Raw genomic sequence first — 15,454 nt, forward strand, 5'->3', positions numbered from 1 at the left:
CAGATACAGCAGGAGCAAAAACTTTCCTACAGCCATTTTATCTGGTACCTGGACTTTTAAAATGCTGCATCAACTACTTTTTTGCTCCGTCTTGTCTCCTGTGGAAGTGCTGCTCTTTGATCAAACCAATTTTAATTTCATTTTCTTCAATTCTCTCATCTGTCGCTGAAGCTGGGAAAGAGCTCTACTGTTATAAGTGCTTCCTTGGATAGTTCTTGTCCCTGTGCTTGAGAGATGTCAGAAAAGCCGTGTGTTCGCATAAACATTAGATCCAGAATATTGTCATAACCAGGATATGCCTAATAACCAGTTTACTTGAGTGCATGTAAAGACACTCATTCACTTTTAATATTTTTCCTGGAAGCATGCCATAATATAGGCTAAAAATGAAGTCCATGTGAACCTACTGAAGGCTTTTGAAATGTGTTTGATTGTAAATCCAAAATGACAAGTGACCATAAAGTGAAAAAATCATAAAGTGAAATGACATTCATACATGATTTAGAATTTTTTTTAATAAATAAAAAACTGAAAATTGTGATGTACATAAGTACAGGCTCCCTTTCCTTTTAGTGCAAACAACTGCCTTCAGAAGTTGAAAATCTCTCTGTGAACAGTTAAATAAACCATCTAGGAATGGAAAGAGTCTGACATCACTGCAAACCTACCAAGACCCGGCCGTCCTCCTAAACTTACTGACCGAACAAGGACAGCACTGACCACAGCTGTTACCAAGAAGCCTATGATGACCCTGGATGAACTGCAGAGAGACACAGCTCAGGTGGGGGAAACTGTCCACAGAACAACTATAAGTCATACACTGCACAAATCTGGCCTTTATGGCATTTTAAAAAGAAAACCATAAGAAGTCCCGTTTGCTGTTTGCCAGAGGCCAAACGGGACTTCTAATGGTTTTCTTTTAAAAATGCCACTCTTCCACAGTTTCTATAGCTGTGGTCAGTGCTGTCCTTGTTCGGTCAGTGAGTTTAGGAGGACGGCCGGGTCTTGGTAGGTTTGCAGTGATGTCAGACTCTGTCCATTCCTGGATGGTGGATTTAACTGTACTGAGAGAGATGTTCAAAGCTTTGGAAATGTTTTTATATCCTAACCCAGCTTTATACTTCTCAATAACTTGATCCTGGACCTGTCTGGTGAGTTCTTGGACTTCATGATGCTTCTGCTCCACAATAGTCTCTAACAGACCTGAGACCATCACAGAGCAGCTGTATTTGAACATTAGATTACTCACAGGTCGACTCTATGAGGTCATAGGTCAACATGTGATCATTCAGAAATCATCAGGAAACTTCTGACGGCAAGTGGTTACACTAAAAGGAAAGGGGAGCCGGTACTTATGCACGGTCCACCAAAAAAATCTAAATCATGAATCAATTTCATTTCACTTCATGATTGTGTGTCACTTAGTGTGTCTTTAACATAAAATTTCAATTATACTTATGTTTATGGTTCATAGAATGGCAAAATGTCTAAAAATTAAAGGGGGGGATAACCCACTGTCCCTATATTCAAGCATCATGGGCTACATGTCTTGGCAGGGACCTGTATGTGTAATAAGAAAACACCGTTCAGTCCTTCTTGTTCTATAATTCTGTCATCCATCTCCTTAAAGTCATGCCTGGTTGTATTATTATTGATTTCAAATGACAGAACTGAAGTGACTCTCTTTGCGTATGCTTCTTCGGCGATTGTCATTTTTCAATGTTCCAAAGAGCCTTGCCGGTTGCGTAAGACGTTAAACGCTCTTGGACTTGTGAGCGGTGCAGAATGGCGAGCGATGGGGCTAAATGATTCTGCCTGGTTGTCATAGTGACAGCATGTTGTGTGAGAAGTTTCTTTGTATTTCTCGGGCTTTCATGCAGCCTGTGCCAGTGCCTTCTGCAGCCCTGGAGGAATATCCCAGGCCTCTGTGTCACGGCTTGAACATAGGACCCACCAAACAATGCAAGGCCCTCTGATAAGTGACAAAGTGTGTGATGTTGGAGCGCAGGGCTGTGTCCAGCTCAAATGCCAAAATGCTGAGAGGCCCTGGGTTGCGATCACTAATGAAGAAATAAAAAGAAAAAATCCATAACAAGCATTGGAAATTACATGAAAAAAAATGTATAGACCTAAAATATACATTAACCTCTTAACCCCCGCCTTAACCGAGCGCATTTTCTCCAGTTCAGTTTTACCCAAATCCATAAGTTGTAACTCACTGTTGCTTTTTCATCACTTTTTTGTCGGCTGCTTTTCGCGTTTCTCCAGCCCAATGGACATTGCGTCCCTCCCCCGACTACCTTCACCTGCCGGGCTCCCTCCAGCACCTGCCTCACCCCCGGCAGTCCAGCCCAGTGCCCCCTCACACCTCCTCCCCATCACACCAGACCAGGTGAGGAGAGAGCTGAGGCGACTGAAGCGGAGGAAAGCTACAGGACCAGACGGCATCAGTCCCAGGCTGCTGAGGACCTGCGCAGACCAGCTCTCTCAGTCCCCGTCCTGTGGAAGACTGATCCCGGTTCCTAATACAGCGTATGCCAGGGAACTGGCCCACTACAGACCAGTCGCCCTGACTTCCCACCTGATGAAAACGATGGAGCGGCTCATCCTCACCCACCTCCGCTCTGTGGTAAGCCCCACCCTTGACCTGCTGCAGTTTGCCTACAGACCCAACATTGGAGTGGAGGACGCTGTCATCTACCTGTCACCGTTTCTCTTCACCATCTACACATCGGACTTCACATACAACACGGACAGTTGTCATCTCCAGAAGTTCTCCGACGACTCCGCCATCGTGGGCTGTGTGTCTAAGGGGAACGATCTGGAGAACCGGTCAGTCATCATAGACTTTGTGGACTGGTGTGAGCGCAACCACCTGTGCTTGAACATCAGTAAGACGAAGGAGATGGTGATCGACTTCACGAGGAAGCCACTACCGCACACACCGCTGAACATCCAGGGGGAGGACATTGAGGAGGTGGACAGTTTCAAGTACCTGGGTGTTCACCTCAACAATAAACTGGACTGGTCCCACAACACCAACTCCCTGTACAAGAAGGGCCAAAGTCGCCTCCACCTTCTGAGGAGACTGAGGTCCTTCTGAGGAGCCTGAGGTCCTTCTGAGGAGACTGAGGTCGTTCTGAGGAGACTGAGGTCCTTCTGAGGAGACTGAGGTCCTTCTGAGGAGACTGAGGTCGTTCTGAGGAGACTGAGGTCCTTCTGAGGAGACTGAGCTCCTTCTGAGGAGACTGAGGTCGTTCTGAGGAGACTGAGGTCCTTCTGAGGAGACTGAGGTCCTTCTGAGGAGACTGAGGTCCTTCTGAGTCAGGACTTTTTATGACTCTGTGGTGGCCTCTGCTCTCCACTGCGCTGCCGTGTGCTGGGCCCCGGGCCGCACAGAGCGGGACAAGAACAGACTGAACAAGCTGGTCAGGAGGGCCAGCTCCGTCCTGGGCTGCCCCCTGGACTCTGTGGAGGAGGTGAGGGACAGGAGGGTGTTAGCCAAGCTCACCTCCATCATGGAGGTGATGGAGGTGACTCTTGCAGTCCCACTGCAAGAGTCCCCGTGCAGTGGGACTCTTCTACAGTCCCACTGCACGGGACTGTAGAAGAGCTGAGCAGCTCTCTCAGTGGCAGACTGAGACACCCTCAGTGCAGGACGGAGCGCTACCGCAAAGCCTTCATCCCCACTGCTGTCAGACTGTGCAATAAGACTGTGAAGTAACATGTGCAATAACCCCTTTGCTAAAACATGCAATAATCTCTATATCTGCGACACTTTATCAACCACTTGCACTATGACTGTAAACCTGCACTGCTAATGTTGACTTTTTTATAATTATAGTCTGTTTATTTTATTTTTTACTGTTAATACTTTTTAAGTTTTTGGTGCTCATTGTATGTAAGATACCTCTATTTACTATTGAATTGTTTGCGCATTTCCTGTCTACACCCTGAGTGTTTCTGAGAGCTGAAAGTAACAAGGGAATTTCTCCATTGTGAGATCAATAAAGGCTTATCTTATGTTTTTGTTGCTTTCTTGTCACCTGTTTTGTATAGCGTAAGTAGCGTATTTTATTTTTCACCCTACACTTACCAATCAGCACCTGCCTTGATAAATGACCCCCTTTGAGCGCAGCACTGCTCCGCTGATGGTTTATGGGTCTTCCTGTTTGTTCATTTACAGCTAATGCAACACAACCCATGCCGAAAATACAAATAAGATCCTTGTAGAAGAAGATACGGCTCAGAAGTGACTTACAAACCCCCATGGACTTGCGTTAATGCAATAAAATGACATAAAGTGCTGTGTTAACGTACACTTGAAAGGCCATATACTTGATTTTTACTTACTGGAGGAAAAATAATCTTTTTTATCAATGGTGTTAATTGTTGTTTGCATTTGACACGGTTGCTCCCTGAAAGTGAGGACACGTGTATTAACTCCTCTTTTTGTAGAACTGTGGTGTTTGGAGAAGTTAGGAATGAGTTTGGACCAGATTTAATTTAAAATAGTCTGCAAATAAACAATAAAAAGGCCTTTAGAAAGAGTCCCCCCCTTGTGGCAGACATGGTTATTATTATAATAGTGTTGGAAGTGGGAGTTGGAGTGGGCAGTTCTGTGCTCGCTTGCGACATCTGCTGGCAAAAAAAAGGCTGCAGTTGATTTTCTTTTTTTAAACATGGTAGCCCTGGGGGGCCATGTTGATGGTCAAATTTAGGATGCTGTTGTGCCATCTGGCAAGATACAGAGTCATCCAAACCAGTTCCAAGTAAGAGAGCGGTGAAAGAAGTCAAATCTCCTTAGAGAGTTAGTCCTGCAGGAATGTAGTTGTACATTTGAAAATATCCATGCATTAATCTGGTGAGTCATGTCACATGACAAAAACACCATGGGAGTAATAGAAATGCCTTTAGCTATCTGAGCCTGTTCCCACAAATGCAACAGGTAAGATTTGTCTGTTAAATGGCCTTTCTATCATTTCTGCATTTACTTCATTTACATCTGAAAAGTGGCCATTGGATGTGTATCTCACAAAAGCAGAAACTTCACTGAATGTGATTCAGCTCAGAGGACTTTTACACTAATTCTCATTCAAACATTTCCAAAGGTCTTTACCTTCATTTATGATTTCTAAAGGCTTTGACCTCACCTTTATAGTCAAAGGGCTGATAACAGCTGAAAACATCTGGATCGTTCATATTTTGCGATGTTGGATTGGTGGCTAAAGCTAACAATGATGGGAAAATACAATGAGCAGCCGCCGCCATACTGGATCATTTTATCTAATGCACATAATGTCAAACTGAGCTATGAACTACTCATCTAATCTGCCCTTCTCACCTTTTTACTGTCAGAGAGAAGTCTTCTGGCGACTGAAAGATTCCGTGTAAATGTTTGAATGTTTAGTGTAAAACAGCTCCTGGGAAAAAGGCCATTTAGTTTAATTATGTCATTTCAAACGTTTAGAGATAGATATCGATTATTATCAAAGTATTACTGATTTTCCTTGGAGTGCCGCACGGACTGATTATTCCAACACGTAAACTCAGATATGTCCATAGTGGTCCGAGTTCAGATACAAGACGAAGACGGCAATGGAAGTCTCCAGTGAAGTAGTAGCTAATGATCAAAGCTTAAGAAAACCCCTATATCAGTGAAGTGCGTGTTACTTTACTTACTACACAGCCTCCAATATAATGTTATGGACGATGGTTAGAACTATACCTGGTATGAAGAAATGTTCATTAACATGCTTTTAGCTAGCTGCTGCTGCATTAGCTGTTTTGTTTACATATGACTATTTAGCTGAATGCTCTGACGTTGTAAGTCGCAATTTCAAATGAGAAAAATCCCAGCTAGCAGTGGCCTGAACTGACTGTCCTGAACTGACTGTCCTGAACTGACTGTCCTGAACTGACTGTCCTGAACTGACTGTCCTGAACTGACTGGCCTGAACTGACTGGCCTGAACTGACTGTCCTGAACTGACTGTCCTGAACTGACTGTCCTGCTTTATGATGGAGATCAGGCCCGGCCGAACACACACTTTTCCTATTCCATTCAATTCAGAACATTTATTGTCAATTCTCATCAGAATCGAAATATTAATTTCTCTCAAGTCCTTGGTTTGCGGTGGGTGAGGGGTGGAAGCGCATGGGAAGGGAGGGAGTTCAGCTTCCTGATAGCCTGGTTGATAAAACTGTTCTTCAGTCGACTGGACCTGCCCCATGGATTCCGCAGTCTCCTCCATGAAGGCACTACCTTGAGGAGACTGTGATGGGTGCATAGGGTCAGCTTTGCAAGTGAGACAGTGGAGTACATGTCCTTAATGAAGGGAGAGGGTGAGACAGTGGAGTACATGTCCTTAATGAAGGGAGAGGGTGAGACAGTGGAGTACATGTCCTTAATGAAGGGAGAGGGGTGAGACAGTGGAGTACATGTCCTTAATGGAGGGAGAGGGTGAGACAGTGGAGTACATGTCCTTAATAGAGGGAGAGGGTGAGACAGTGGAGTACATGTCCTTAATAGAGGGAGAGGGTGAGACAGTGGAGTACATGTCCTTAATGGAGGGAGAGGGTGAGACAGTGGAGTACATGTCCTTAATGGAGGGAGAGGGTGAGACAGTGGAGTACATGTCCTTAATAGAGGGAGAGGGTGAGACAGTGGAGTACATGTCCTTAATAGAGGGAGAGGGTGAGACAGTGGAGTACATGTCCTTAATGGAGGGAGAGGGTGAGACAGTGGAGTACATGTCCTTAATAGAGGGAGAGGGTGAGACAGTGGAGTACATGTCCTTAATAGAGGGAGAGGGTGAGACAGTGGAGTACATGTCCTTAATAGAGGGAGAGGGTGAGACAGTGGAGTACATGTCCTTAATAGAGGGAGAGAGTGAGACAGTGGAGTACATGTCCTTAATGGAGGGAGAGGGTGAGACAGTGGAGTACATGTCCTTAATAGAGGGAGAGGGTGAGACAGTGGAGTACATGTCCTTAATAGAGGGAGAGGGTGAGACAGTGGAGTACATGTCCTTAATGGAGGGAGAGAGTGAGACAGTGGAGTACATGTCCTTAATGGAGGGAGAGGGTGAGACAGTGGAGTACATGTCCTTAATAGAGGGAGAGGGTGAGACAGTGGAGTACATGTCCTTAATGAAGGGAGAGGGTGAGACAGTGGAGTACATGTCCTTAATAGAGGGAGAGGGTGAGACAGTGGAGTACATGTCCTTAATAGAGGGAGAGGGTGAGACAGTGGAGTACATGTCCTTAATGAAGGGAGAGGGTGAGACAGTGGAGTACATGTCCTTAATAGAGGGAGAGGGTGAGACAGTGGAGTACATGTCCTTAATGAAGGGAGAGGGTGAGACAGTGGAGTACATGTCCTTAATAGAGGGAGAGGGTGAGACAGTGGAGTACATGTCCTTAATAGAGGGAGAGGGTGAGACAGTGGAGTACATGTCCTTAATGAAGGGAGAGGGTGAGACAGTGGAGTACATGTCCTTAATAGAGGGAGAGGGTGAGACAGTGGAGTACATGTCCTTAATAGAGGGAGAGGGTGAGACAGTGGAGTACATGTCCTTAATGAAGGGAGAGGGTGAGACAGTGGAGTACATGTCCTTAATAGAGGGAGAGGGTGAGACAGTGGAGTACATGTCCTTAATGGAGGGAGAGGGTGAGACAGTGGAGTACATGTCCTTAATGAAGGGAGAGGGTGAGACAGTGGAGTACATGTCCTTAATAGAGGGAGAGGGTGAGACAGTGGAGTACATGTCCTTAATGGAGGGAGAGGGTGAGACAGTGGAGTACATGTCCTTAATAGAGGGAGAGGGTGAGACAGTGGAGTACATGTCCTTAATGAAGGGAGAGGGTGAGACAGTGGAGTACATGTCCTTAATAGAGGGAGAGGGTGAGACAGTGGAGTACATGTCCTTAATGGAGGGAGAGGGTGAGACAGTGGAGTACATGTCCTTAATGAAGGGAGAGGGTGAGACAGTGGAGTACATGTCCTTAATAGAGGGAGAGGGTGAGACAGTGGAGTACATGTCCTTAATAGAGGGAGAGGGTGAGACAGTGGAGTACATGTCCTCCTCTCACCCCTCTCTCCCTCCATTAAGGACATGTACCTATGCACCCATCACACTCTCTTCCCTCTCAGTCTCTTCAAGGTGCCTTCAGGGAGGAGACTGCGGAATCCACGTCCAGGTCCAGCCGCCTGAAGAACAGTTTCCTACACCAGGCTGTCAGGAACAACGCGCTCCGCTCCACTGAAGCCACTGGCTGATCTTTTGATGAAGCTGTATGATTGAATAACTCTGATGTCTCAGTATCACACACTGAGTACAGACCACAGTGAATTACTGTTTAATAACACAAGCACTGAACACAAAAGGTACTCTTTTCACAAAAGACAACTGCTTATACTTTTTATTCATTCATCATACACAGTATATCCTTCAATCCAACTCAGCGACTGTCTTCACGACGAGGAGGCGTTGCATTGGAAGTGCCCGCATGTTTGTAATTGTTGAGAAGCAACTCGACGAACCCAGTCCAGTCGACGAGTGAAGCTGTTTGGTTGACACCTCGTCATGTTCTTGTAAACACAGATGGACAGAGGTTCGTGCTGGAGTTAAACACTGTTTCTGTGGTGGATCTGTCTGCTGACCACGCTACAGCTGACCACTGTAGGGGATCGCACTGCTGGACAGTGCTGTGTAATGTGGATGGCGGATGGACGGTGCTGTACGCTCATGGCTGAACGCATGTCTCCGACAGTGCAGGTCATTGTGGAGCAGAGGAGCAGAGGAGGAGCAGAGGAGGAGCAGAGGAGGAGCAGAGGAGGAGCAGAGGAGGAGCAGAGGAGGAGAGGAGGAGCAGAGGAGGAGCAGAGGAGGAGCAGAGGAGGAGCAGAGGAGGAGCAGAGGAGGAGCAGAGGAGCAGAGGAGGAGCAGAGGAGGAGCAGAGGAGGAGGAGCAGAGGAGGAGCAGAGGAGCAGAGGAGGAGCAGAGGAGCAGAGGAGGAGCAGAGGAGGAGCAGAGGAGGAGCAGAGGAGCAGAGGAGGAGCAGAGGAGCAGAGGAGGAGCAGAGGAGCAGAGGAGGAGCAGAGGAGCAGAGGAGCAGAGGAGGAGCAGAGGAGCAGAGGAGCAGAGGAGGAGCAGAGGAGGAGCAGAGGAGCAGAGGAGCAGAGGAGCAGAGGAGGAGCAGAGGAGCAGAGGAGGAGCAGAGGAGGAGCAGAGGAGGAGCAGAGGAGCAGAGGAGCAGAGGAGGAGCAGAGGAGCAGAGGAGGAGCAGAGGAGGAGCAGAGGAGGAGCAGAGGAGGAGCAGAGGAGGAGCAGAGGAGGAGCAGAGGAGGAGCAGAGGAGGAGCAGAGGAGGAGCAGAGGAGGAGGAGCAGAGGAGGAGCAGAGGAGCAGAGGAGGAGCAGAGGAGCAGAGGAGGAGCAGAGGAGCAGAGGAGGAGCAGAGGAGGAGCAGAGGAGCAGAGGAGCAGAGGAGGAGCAGAGGAGGAGCAGAGGAGGAGCAGAGGAGCAGAGGAGGAGCAGAGGAGGAGCAGAGGAGGACCACGGCGGCTGAATGGCGCCTTTGTCCCGGAGCCTGTTGTGACTAACGTTTGCTGCAGCTCAGACCAGCCCCGACACGACTCCTCCACACGCCACAACATCCCACCGCCATGTTGCCCCACCAGACGCACCTTAAAGGGAAGAAACATGGAAACTTTGAGCCAAGCACCTTTACTCCAGTTTGGCTTTACCCAAATCTAAAAGATTCTTTCAAAAAAGTGTCAAAATAGCAACAAAACGAGGATGAAAAGGCAATAAAAGAGGTGGAAAAATGTGAAACAAGGCGGTGAAAAAATGACCAAAAAAAGTGGAGAAACAACAACGTGACAAAGATGTGTTACAAACACACAATAAAAAAGCAATGGAAAAAAATGACAAAGTGACGACAATTCGGCGGAGAATGATCCGTCTTTATTGGTCTTAGCTTTCAAATGAGGCGTTACTCTAGCCTACAGGCTGGAGAAAATGCACTTGGTGAAGGTTAAGAGGTTAATATTGATTTTTCATGCTGTGGTCAATGTTACATTTCCTCCCTTAAAGCAGCACTAAGTAACGTGTTTACCTTAATAAACCCTCCTCGTAGTCCCTCTGGGGGTAATACAAGTGTTTATGGGATGATTGGAGGGTCTTTCATCGCCCTCTGGTGTCTCTGGCCAGAAAACCATGTTTGCAACTTTCCTGCCACCGGACCGGAGTCACTAATACACACCAATGGAATCACGAAGAAGAAGCTAACAGGCTAACGGACAAAGCTAGCTGTGGGCTAACTCCACTTAAACAGTATTTACAGCCAAGTCTGAGTGAAAAAAAACAGATTTCCATTGTATAATTGGATGAACAATGTCCCTTTGTCCCTTTGTCTTTTCTGTCAGCGGAGGATTTACTCTCACGGACGATTCATGAGGAAAACAATTGCAACTTGCTACGACGCCCGAGGAGATACTAGAGTTGAAGTTTTAATTGATTGAGACTTTATAATTGATGTTGACATGGCTCAAAAACATGTCTTACTTCGGGGGCTATATTTGGGACAACTGGGACAGATCCTGTGTAAAACTGGGACAATGGTTTTGGAGAAATCTATTGGGCCATGGGACAAAGGGCGTCCCAGGGTAAACTGGGTAATACTGGTACTTGAGTTGTTGGAGTTCTATCAGGTGTATTGCCAGGCTGATTTTAGCCGTAGGATCTGGCGCGCCCCATGTAGTGTGGTCAGATGGCATTTCCCCCCCCCCGCCCCCGTGAGCGCTGTCATGTGTGACTCAGCGGCCCTCACAGAGTTCACACAGAGGCCGCTTCACGCTCACTCCTCTGAGATGTGAAGCTTTGGAAGCTTTTAAAGTGGGTATTTCACGGGTTACTGTGGCCTTGGAGCACATCAGCATTGATACTTCACGCCATTATTCAAATGAAAGGAGGCAAAACAACATGTTTGAGCTTTAAACAGCGTTGTAATGTTTCAGGTTCATTCACACAGGTCTGTTCCCTTTGGTCTTTTCTTACTCTGTAAAAGCAGAACCTGGCAGGGCACTCTGCTTCCTCTGTTGTTTAAAGGAATAGGCCACCGTTTTTACATACCAAGATATGTTCTTACCTAACCTTAGTCGAGTTAATATATCCCCGTCTGGTCTTTGTCCGTGCGCTCACACATACGCAGCCTCTCCCACATGTCACATAGCTCCAAAAAAGCTCACGATAGAAGCTACCAAGCTCTTCCATGTGTTCCCTATTTAAATAAAGTTATGTGAAGTGTTTTCATGTGAAGTATATTTACACAGAAATGTAGCATGTCGATTTTATAAGCAGATAAAAAGGGGAACTATATTGTGAGGCGTAATGATACAGGAGCACAGCGTCAGCGCAGTAACTCCTAAAGACTCCCCCGCTCACTTCCGTCAGTAGAAGCTGCGTGACTTGTAGAGCTGCAGAGAACAGTTGAAGAAGCCTGGATAACTTGTGAAAAATGCCTTTTACGTGCATCGTGCCGGGCTGTGATAACAAGCAGAAAGTATATAGTGCAGTAATGTTTCACAGATTTCCAACTCACCCCGGACGACGACACAGGACTCAGGAGCTCCACCATGAGGTAGGAATGTGCAGCACTTTCCCAAAATATATTTCCTGCTTGTTGTAAAAGGCTCTGTACAAGTCACGCAGCTTCTATTGACGGAAGTGAGCGGGGAAGTCTTTAGGAGTTACTGCGCGGACGCTGTGCTCCTGTATCATTACGCCTCACAATATAGTCCCCCTTTTTATTTGCTTATAAAATCCACATGTTACATTTCTGTGTAAATATACTTCACATGAAAACACTTCACGTAACTTTATTTAAATAGGGAACACGTGGAAGAGCTTGGTAGCTTCTATCGTGAGCTTTTTTGGAGCTATGTGACATGTGGGAGAGGCTGCGTATGTGTGAGCGCACGGACAAAGACCAGACGGGGATATATTAACTTGGCTAAGGTTAGGTAAGAACATATCTCAGTATGTAAAAACGCTGGCCTATTCCTTTAAGACCATAAGCTATACCATCCGGGCAGCTTGGCACCTGAACAATGCTAGTGCTAATGCTAGTGCTAATGCTAATGCTAATGCTAATGCTAGTGCTAATGCTAATGCTAGTGTCTGTGTACACTTTCCCTCCCTCTCACTGTTCCCTATAGTGCGCAATATCGTGGTCATGCTATTCTTTAGGGGTGTCCGAAGGTCCAGAGAGACAAAAGTGGTGCACTCAACATTTCCCACAATGCCACAGTGAGTGGCAATGATCACTAGGCAGGTCAATATACAGTAGATCACAAAGCATTGCGAGAGTCGTCGGAGAACAGAGACACGTCTCCACGGAAAGCGCCCTCCTTAAAGTGTCCAGTGACAGTGTGACATCTGCAGACTCTGGAGGAGGTGCTGTTCATGTGTTGTTAGATTTCTCTGCAGTATTTTCTGATGTGCAGACTCTGGAGGAGGTACTGTTCTCGTGTTGTTACATTTCTCTGCAGTATTTTCTGATGTGCAGACTCTGGAGGAGGTACTGTTCTCGTGTTGTTACATTTCTCTGTAGTACTTTCTGATGTGTGCAGACTCTGGAGGAGGTACTGTTCTCGTGTTGTTACATTTCTCTGTAGTATTTTCTGATGTGTGCAGACTCTGGAGGAGGTACTGTTCTCGTGTTGTTACATTTCTCTGCAGTATTTTCTGATGTGCAGACTCTGGAGGAGGTACTGTTCTTGTGTTGTTACATTTCTCTGCAGTATTTTCTGATGTGTGCAGACTCTGGAGGAGGTACTGTTCTCGTGTTGTTAGATTTCGCTGTAGTATTTTCTGATGTGCAGACTCTGGAGGAGGTACTGTTCTTGTGTTGTTCGATTTTTCTGCAGTATTTGATACTGTCAATCATCAAATCTTGTTGACGAGACTGCGTGACCTGGTTGGAATGTCAGGACCAGTCTTAGAGTGGTTCTCCTTACTTATCGGGGAGGAGCTTTAGTGCCTCTGCACATCAAATCCTGTCTGACTCTGCCGATTTGCTGTGTGGAGTTCCTCAGGGCTCTGTTTTGGACCCGATTTTGTTTTTACTGTATGTCCTTCCTTTAGGAGAAATATTGATGATGTGTCCTACCATTTGTTTGCTGATGATATTCAGCTTTACTGCTCTTTTAAGAAATGTCTTGCGCAAGATAAAGCTTGCATGGTCAGGCTCCCTCCTACATTAGAGACTTGTAATGTCCTTATGCCCCCTCTTGGAGGCTGAGGTCTCAGGATTAGAACCTTCTCATGGTCCCTCATACTCGTTTCAGGACCTGAGGAGACTCAAGCGGTCGCGCCAACGCTCTGGAACCATATTCTGCTTTCCTTGGGCTTACTTGATTCTGTTGATCCTGTCAGAGACCTACTTGTTTCAGAAAGCGTTTTAATTGCAGTGGATTAAGGCTTGTTCTATGGCCATGTTTTGTGACTGTAACTGTATTTTGCATTTGTATTGTATTGTATTGTATTGTATTGTATTGTATTGTATTGTATTGTATTGTATTGTATTGTATTATGAAGTACTTTGTGAAGTACTTTGTGAAGTACTTTGTGACTTCTGTCTGTGAAAGGTGCTATATAAATAAATCTTACTTACTTGACTATAATTTACCATCAAACTAACCGACCTTGATGCTCTGCTTTGGTCTTATTTGGTTCTTCCGGGGGAACGAGGACGCCGAGGTGAACAGGCTCCAGACCTGGCAGCCCTTAAAGGTGCCTGTGGGCTCTTTTCTTTGTTGGTTGGAATTCGCAGTGCCACGGAACGCCTTAATAACAAAGCGTGAAGCAATGAAAATGACAGCGCTCCGGCTGCGGAGGAAAAATGAATTGCTGGCAGGTTACAGCATTGAAACATATGTGGACTCTTACGTGCACAAACAGTAACACACACAAACACGCACAGGTGCAATATGTGCTTCTGTCCCTGAGTCTGGAGCTGGAGAAGGCCTGGATTAGACCCTCTTGACACAAACTAACTGTGTGAGAGGTGAGTTACCAGACAGGTAGGTCTCAGGAGGGCGGCTACTCTAAAAATAGAGCTTGGGTCAAAAAAGGTTGGGCCCCCCTGGCCCAAAACAACCCAGGAGGAGCAGAGGTGGGTGTAGCTTTTATTAACCTCATGCTCATGCTTAACTGCCTTCCAAATAAAGAATGAGGTCAGATCAATCCAAGCTAAACAATAGACAGTAAGTAAACACTATTACACACTCTAACTAATCCGTCTCCAGCTGCTAACCCCCCCCCACACACTTCACAACACAGTAAAGAGTAAATTAGAGACGCTGGCACAGGGGAAGTCAGGCCAGTCACACCCTCCCCTCACTCACATGTCCAGTGGAAAACTAGGTTAGTCCATTGATCAGTGTCATTACTGCGCTTCCTGTCTGACCTTTTCAGGGCTGTGTTTGAACGTCTGACTCTCTCACAAAGGCTTGATAGAACTTATAACTTCTCTTTGGTATTCCGGCATCGAAATTCTCTATTTAGGTTTTTTTCAAAAAGGGGCTTGTTCATTTCAAATCTTTTCCAACTTATTAGCGTATTATAGTGACCACCCATGGAATCTTTGGTCATAATTGTATTCAGCCACTTTGGGTGCACGCTGGAACCCCGTCAATGCAAAAAAAAACTCTCCATGTTTATTTCACGACTCTTTGTGGACTGATGAGCTGGAGATTTGCCGAAAATAACTCCAACATCCCACACTTATTCATTTACAAACACTGAGATGGGGGAGATCTCAAACAAAAACTGTCTGTGTTTCAACAGTGAAAACAAGAACCTTATAAACCAATTTGACAATGTCCTAAACACTGTTATCATTCAGCGGCGACTGATCCACATCCAACCCATTTGTGCGCCGTGTTTTTTTCTTTTTAATCTGATTTTTGATTTTCACATAAACAAAGTCTGTTTTTCTTTGGAAGGGATGAAAGAAGGGAGAATCTGAGGATGCAGAAATCCGGAAGCGAAGGAGGAATTTGATTCGTTTTCATTGAGAAAGGAGGGGGAGGGAGAGGACAGCACAGGCCGGACGACACAGGCCCACACGCTGAAGAGGTCATTCCCAAACCTGAGCAGGCCTGACATGGCTCACTGTGGAGAGACTTTTTAGGGTTTGTTACTATTTGGATTATTTTTCTTTGTAGATACAGTGGGTTGAAGAAGTGTCTGTATCTCTGACTTTTTGACATTTTGCCACACAATGGACCACACCTATAAATATATTTAGTTGAAATGCTGTTTCCAGGTGCTGTTTTTCCGATGTGCAGTGTTACTTTTACGTCAAACATAGCGTGTTGCGGCCCTTTTGGTCTCATGTGCTGTGTCCTCCATGTGGCTTCTGGCGAATGAGAAATTATAAAAGAATA

This window comes from Gobius niger (genome assembly GCF_951799975.1).
Source record: "Gobius niger genome assembly, chromosome: 16".
NCBI lineage: Eukaryota > Metazoa > Chordata > Actinopteri > Gobiiformes > Gobiidae > Gobius > Gobius niger.